Source organism: Conger conger, chromosome 4 (assembly GCF_963514075.1).
Source record: "Conger conger chromosome 4, fConCon1.1, whole genome shotgun sequence".
Lineage (NCBI taxonomy): Eukaryota > Metazoa > Chordata > Actinopteri > Anguilliformes > Congridae > Conger > Conger conger.
Genome location: NC_083763.1, coordinates 22323492 through 22330000, shown reverse-complemented (window position 1 = coordinate 22330000; position 6509 = coordinate 22323492).

Sequence of the window (6509 nt, the reverse complement as noted above, 5' to 3'; positions counted from 1 at the left end):
AAAAAAAAAAAGTAGTGAAAAATATAAAATAAAATGAAAATCCAACAAAGAAGGAAGTTGCTGGATTGGGTGTGTCCAAACAGAATGCATTATTAGATCTGTTTTTGAAAAGAGCAGTTCTAGGCAAGTGGGACAATCAACATTATTTGACAGTATGCTTGTCATTTTCACTTTTTCAATAAATCCATCAATGCTGAAAAATGAATTCAGCTCAGTCGCAGAACTGCATTAATAGTCAAACCTGATGATGCATTATGTGGAGACATACTTATCATGCTTCCTGCTTTATGAAATTTAGATTTATAATATAAAAAATTTGCCCTGAGCAAGTATCCCTTTTTCAAAACGTCAGCAAGTTTTTTTTTTCAAAACATATGTTATTTAATGTTATTTAAACTTTGCCTTAAAAGGCTGCTGCTGTTATAAAACGGGCAACTCATTAGGGTAGATTGGGGTAGGTTCAACAAAGCAGGCCTTTTGACAAAGCAATAAACAAAATGATATATTAATTTATTTCACAAGTCATTATGCAAATAAAACATAATTTTAACTAAATTAAAAAATCTTAAATAAAAAATATCTTAAAAATGTAGTTGAAGAATGGCATGTGACAGTTGTTTCTGCCATAGAAAGATGGGTAGAAATTATGTGAAGATTCATTACTCATGCTGAAGCACTGATACTGTAACTGTATAATTACTCGTTTCCTGATGGTATTCCACTCGGGACCAAGGAATATGAGAGTCACTATGAGAGAATTATATCTAATTCAGGGTTTTAGAAATGAAGGTACAGAATATATGGATGACCCCATGGCCTGGTATCATATATTGTTCATAGCATTACCAGCTTTGACTGGTAACTGGCTGTAGCATTGCTCAGGGAAGAGAAGAACAATCAGTGGGACATCATGTTTACCATTGTATACTAGTGAGCCCCTGTTAAATCTGGGACCCACACAAGCTGCATATAAGCAGCCTTCCTCTGACTCATTGACTATGTTGAAATACAGTTCACCCTAATATTCTTTTGTTATATCAGGGTGCAACCTTGGCAAATGTACTGCATAGTAAAAAGACAGTGACATGGAGGAGTGAATGCTTGTTTGTGCTTTCCCATAATTGACAATGGGATTGACAGTGAATGTTACAGTCATGAACATAAACACGCACAAACTGGGTCTTCAAAATTGTGATAAACTGGGAGAATAAAAAGTGCAGCTACATGTATGTGACTTTCAATTGAGAACACATCACAATGACATCAGCCATTAGTGTTGTTGATATATTTCAGAGATGACATTAATGAAATTATGCCCTTTATGTATGTGTTAGAATTCAGTGGTGATATCGGAAATGGAGAGTTTTATGCATATTCTGTCTTTTCCATCATTTAAAACCTGACAAATTCAACATTTTGCAATTCAAAAAGCAAGATTGACAACACAGATTATGACACCCCCCCCCCCCCCCCTCTCTCTCTCTCATTTTCATTCTGTCTCTTGCAGGCTCACACACACACACACACACACACACACACGTCTCACCTACAGGGAAACACAAGAGAAATACCTACTCAGAAAGACAAGTATACTCAGAATTCAGCCCAGTACACAAACTCTGTCCCTGATACCCATGGTCTTAATACAGATGGCAATCATAGCATACTCTTGTGTAATGCAAATACCCAGGCCCAGGATCTGCACAGACATGTCATTTCCATTGCCACCTAACCAGTGCGCAACAGAAGGGGGCTGGACTCTGCCAGTACTGAGAGGAAGGTGTGACCATCTACAGTCGCATAAGGAAGTTACATAAGGGAATGGGTGTGTGTGTGTGTATGTGAGAGAGAGAGAGAGAGAGAGAGAGAGAGAGTGATTAAGACCATTATTGCCTTTGTCAGACCAGCAAATTGATTTATTTTACCTTGTTATCAATTTAATGGAAAAAAGTGGATTTATTTCAGACAGAATCCTTGCGTCTCTTAACTATTCAATACAGAGCCACAGGTTTTCTATTAGAGCAAACACAGACAGCTCTAAGTACAGTGAAGCTGTTAACAAATATTAATTTATTAGTCAGTCATATCTGACTCTTTTATTTCTTGCCAGCCTGTAGTCTCTTTTGACAACCTAATTTCCATAATGTGTTATTATGTCAAAACGGAACATTAAATGCACCCTTCTGGTCTTATTAAGACAAATTCTTGTTATTTTATGGGAATGCTTAGGAAATCCTTCACTGTGAACTGTTAAGCCAAACCCAACAAAGGACATTGTGAGATGCACCCCACCCTGTATTATATCATTTCCATTGAACTACCTAGTAATGGGCTGGCCCCACCAAGTTGCTGTAGGGCACCATCTGGAGGTAGAGCGGGTTACAGATGGTGACACTGCCTCATTGAACGAGTCATTACACTGTCCTAATCCAGAGTGTTGGGTTTTTTGACAGTGCGGAATGCATGCTCAACCCAACAGTTCTGTGCTTCAACAACATTAAATCCTTGCTTCGGGTTTTCCTTATTTAAACAAATACACACCTGTTGCCATTGTACCTCAGTCTGTAGAGCCATTTGCTTGCTTACTAGTGACACACATACTTTTACATTATTTCTTTTGACAATTTGCCTCATTCAAAAAGAAAAAAAAAAAAAAAAAAAATTCTGTGAACAATTCAAAATGGGGCACAGTGCACAACCTGAACCAGAAGCACTGAATTGCAGGCAGTGTCACCTAAATAAATAAATAAATGTGCATTTTCTTGAAAACTGTCTCATACTGCTATTTTTCTCATTTGTGTAATTAGTGTTTTTTTTTTTTTTTTGCTTTTCACATAACCAGTTTATAAAAATAGTGTTCCATGGGATCACATAAATCCAGGGTATGTGGGAAGATATACAGATATCTGCAGAGTAAGAACACTCAGTTTGTTCAGTACTATACTGCATCATTGTACAATGGTACTTTTCATAAGACAGAGACCAGATTAGCGTGATTTGATATACTAATAAGAAAGATATTTGGTTAAATGCATTGTTAATGCTACTGCAGTAGACTGTTATTTGTTTAGCACTGACTGATGGAAGTGATTTGAAGAGCAGTTGACAGTTTTCCTATTTTCTTTGCACTCTGGGGCTCTCAACGCTAATTTCAACATGCCAGCATTCAAAGTACAACCAAGTGTTCTGGGAGATGTCATTTTTAATTAAGTCCCTGGTCTTTTAAAATAGAAGCACTTAACTTCACTTGGGGCGTGAAGTTGCAAAAAGCTGGAGTTACATGACTTACGTCTGTCAAGACTAATGACATGCATAGACTTTCATTTTGTTATTCCTGGCTTAACTGCATGACGCATCCACAGCTACGAGGTTTCTGCCCAAAGAATTATACGTGACACGATGTATGAGATCTTATACTTGTGACACGATGTATGAGATCTTATACTTGTGACACGATGTATGAGTTCTTATACTTGTGACACGATGTATGAGATCTTATACTTGTGACACGATGTATGAGATCTTATACTTGTGACACGATGTATGAGATCTTATACTTGTGACACGATGTATGAGTTCTTATACTTGTGACACGATGTATGAGTTCTTATTCTTGTGACACGATGTATGAGATCTTATACTTGTGACACGATGTATGAGATCTTATACTTGTGACACGAGTATAAGATCTCTTATACCAGTGAATTATACATTATTATACATATACACAAAGAGTCAAAAGGGTCAAAAAGAATTTCACAATTAAGTGAACAGAAGCAAACCTGACCTCAAAATGGTACAATAAACATGACACATTTCTTCAAATTTTAAAGCAAGATTACTTTTTATTTAAATATTTTTTCAGTTTCAAAATAATAAAGTTTGGGAGCCCTGTCAGTTAGTACTTTGTAACTCCTCCTCGGGCAACTGTAACAGCTTGTGAACGCTTCCTGTAGCTAGCTAAGAGTCTTTCGATTCTCGCTTTTTGAATTTTTCCCCATTCTTCCTTCCAGAAAACCTCTAGCTCAGAAATATTCTTCATCCTGTTTGTATGTAGCATTTTTGAGATCTCTCCACAGATTTCAAGTCTGGGGACTGTGTTGGCCATTCCAAAATCTTTATCCATCTTTCCTGGAGGTACTTCATGGTTGACTTTGAGGTATGCTTTGGATCATTGTCTTGCTGGACTGTCAGCCCTGGAATTATACTCACCTGACTCATTGAAGCCATAACAAGTAAATCACCTGGGTCTGGACCTTTCTTTCTTTCTTTCTTTCTTTATTTTAATTATCTTTTTAAAAGCAACAAAGAATAATCCAAAAGCGTTCCTAAACTTTTGCCCAGGGCCTTTTTCTAAAAAGAAAAAAAAGAAAAAAAGTTGTTTCATATTTAACTCTGTACCATTTTGAGTTCAGGTTTGCTTTTGATCACAGGCAGATTCATTGTAACAGACATTTAAGCCAGGGGTGTCCAATTTCTTGCACCCCACTGTATGTACAAAATTATAAATAGCTTTTTGGGTGAAACATTACGTGAAAACACTGATGGACATAGTGTCCAAGGCAATGAAGTGACACCATATATTTTTACTACATTTTCACATTTCACCACAGCCAAGCACTTAATATCCTGTCATTGCAAAATGCATATTATGACTTGCGTCTACTTTTAGACTAAAGCTTACACACGGGCTACTCATTACCATTTATAATTAATTGACCTACTGCTGGAGATCAAGCCTCAGAACTCTTTTCTTCTTCCTCCTCCAGGAAAGAGAAAAAAGTTCACTCTGCTGCCTCTGTCATCTGGAGTCAGCAGTCGGTCAGCATGACGGAACGGAGGAATAACGATCTGGCTCTGCCTGTCAGCGAAAGAGATTCAGCTCGTAGGCCCGTGCTCTGTGGAGTAGACGCACTGATGACACCGAGGTGCACATTCGGTGATGGAGTGGTGACGCAGATCCATGCTTGAAAAATCGTCTGCATCACTACCCAATAAATGGCGCTGGGAGAACAGGAGGGCTCTCATAGGCTGCAGCCAGCATACCAATGCGGTCTTAAGACTGCTGCAGGAGGACGTCTCAGGTTTCATCACAAATAACACGCAACTTGAAATTAATTCTCCGACTCACAAATTTTTTGTCGTATTGGAAATGGGTTACCTATGAAATTGAGCGAAAACCCACTAAAGCAAACACGACTGAATGAACAATTTACTATGCATGCAACAAATTCTTGTGAAGAAAGCGACTACGCTACTTTACCGGTAGCCAGTCACCCTGCACCTGTGATGAAATGAATGCGCTTGAATCTGATGGATGGTGTTGTACCTGTGCAAATGGCTTTGCTCTAGCAGCTTTGGGATTTGAAGATAACCCCTGCGGTTTATTGGACTGTTTACCATTGCCACAGGAGACAACAGAAGAATGAGCTGTCAGCATCCCACTTGACAGTTTTTAAGAGTCCGGAACATAAATTGACACACAGCCTCTGTGATGTTATCAATATCAGACAGCTGGGGCGAAATGTATATTGTGTTTGCATAAATAGCCTGAGGAACAAAGGGATTCAAGAGCGATAATTAAAGCTTTGCAAATGAAGTATAGACGTATAACACCATTTTTAGTGATAAAGTAATGTAAAATTCAACTTTGCCTCTGCCTGATTGGTGTAATAATGAACTCATGAGCTCACCCATGCAAATGTAATATACTTGCATCACTTTATGTTTTCACTACAAGAAAATAGCAAATGCCACAAAAAATACACTCAGTTATTAGGTACGCCTGTACCCCAGGTCGTTACTGCAAATATCTAATCAGCCAATCATGTGGCAGCAACTTATAAAAGCATGCAGCCAAGAGGTTAAGAGGTTCAGTTGAGTTGGTTAAGACCAAACACCAGAATGGGGAGGAACTGTGATCTTTAAGTGACTTTGACTGTGGAATGATTGTTGGTGCGAAATGGGATGGTTTGAGTAAACTGCTGATCTCCTGGGAACAGTCTAAATGCCTTGTTAATGAGAGTTGTCAGAGTAGACTGGCCAGACTGGTTTAAGCTGAGAGGAAGGCGACAGTAACTCATGTAACCATGTGGTACAACAGTGGTGTGCAGATGATGGTATCTGAAGTTGGTGCAAACAACATGAATCCAAGGATCCATCCTATGTCACTGGTTCAGGCTGGTGGTGGTGTACTGTAATGCAATGGGGAAGGTTTTCTTCACACATATTATTCCAGCTCCCAGTAGTTATTCAAGAGTAGGCTATAAAAGAACAATGGGCTTCATGTAAGAAAATTACTGTGTGTCTCATCGGATTCAACAAATGCTCATAGCTTCAGAAAACTGTCCTGAATTTAGATGTCCATTATTATACAGTATACACAGCACTATATGCGGGATCCCTTGGATAGATGGCCAATGAGATTAACAAGAACAATGGTTGTAGTGTACAACATAGTCGGTACCTGATTGGATACACTGCAGTTCATTGGTTTTAGCAAATCATAA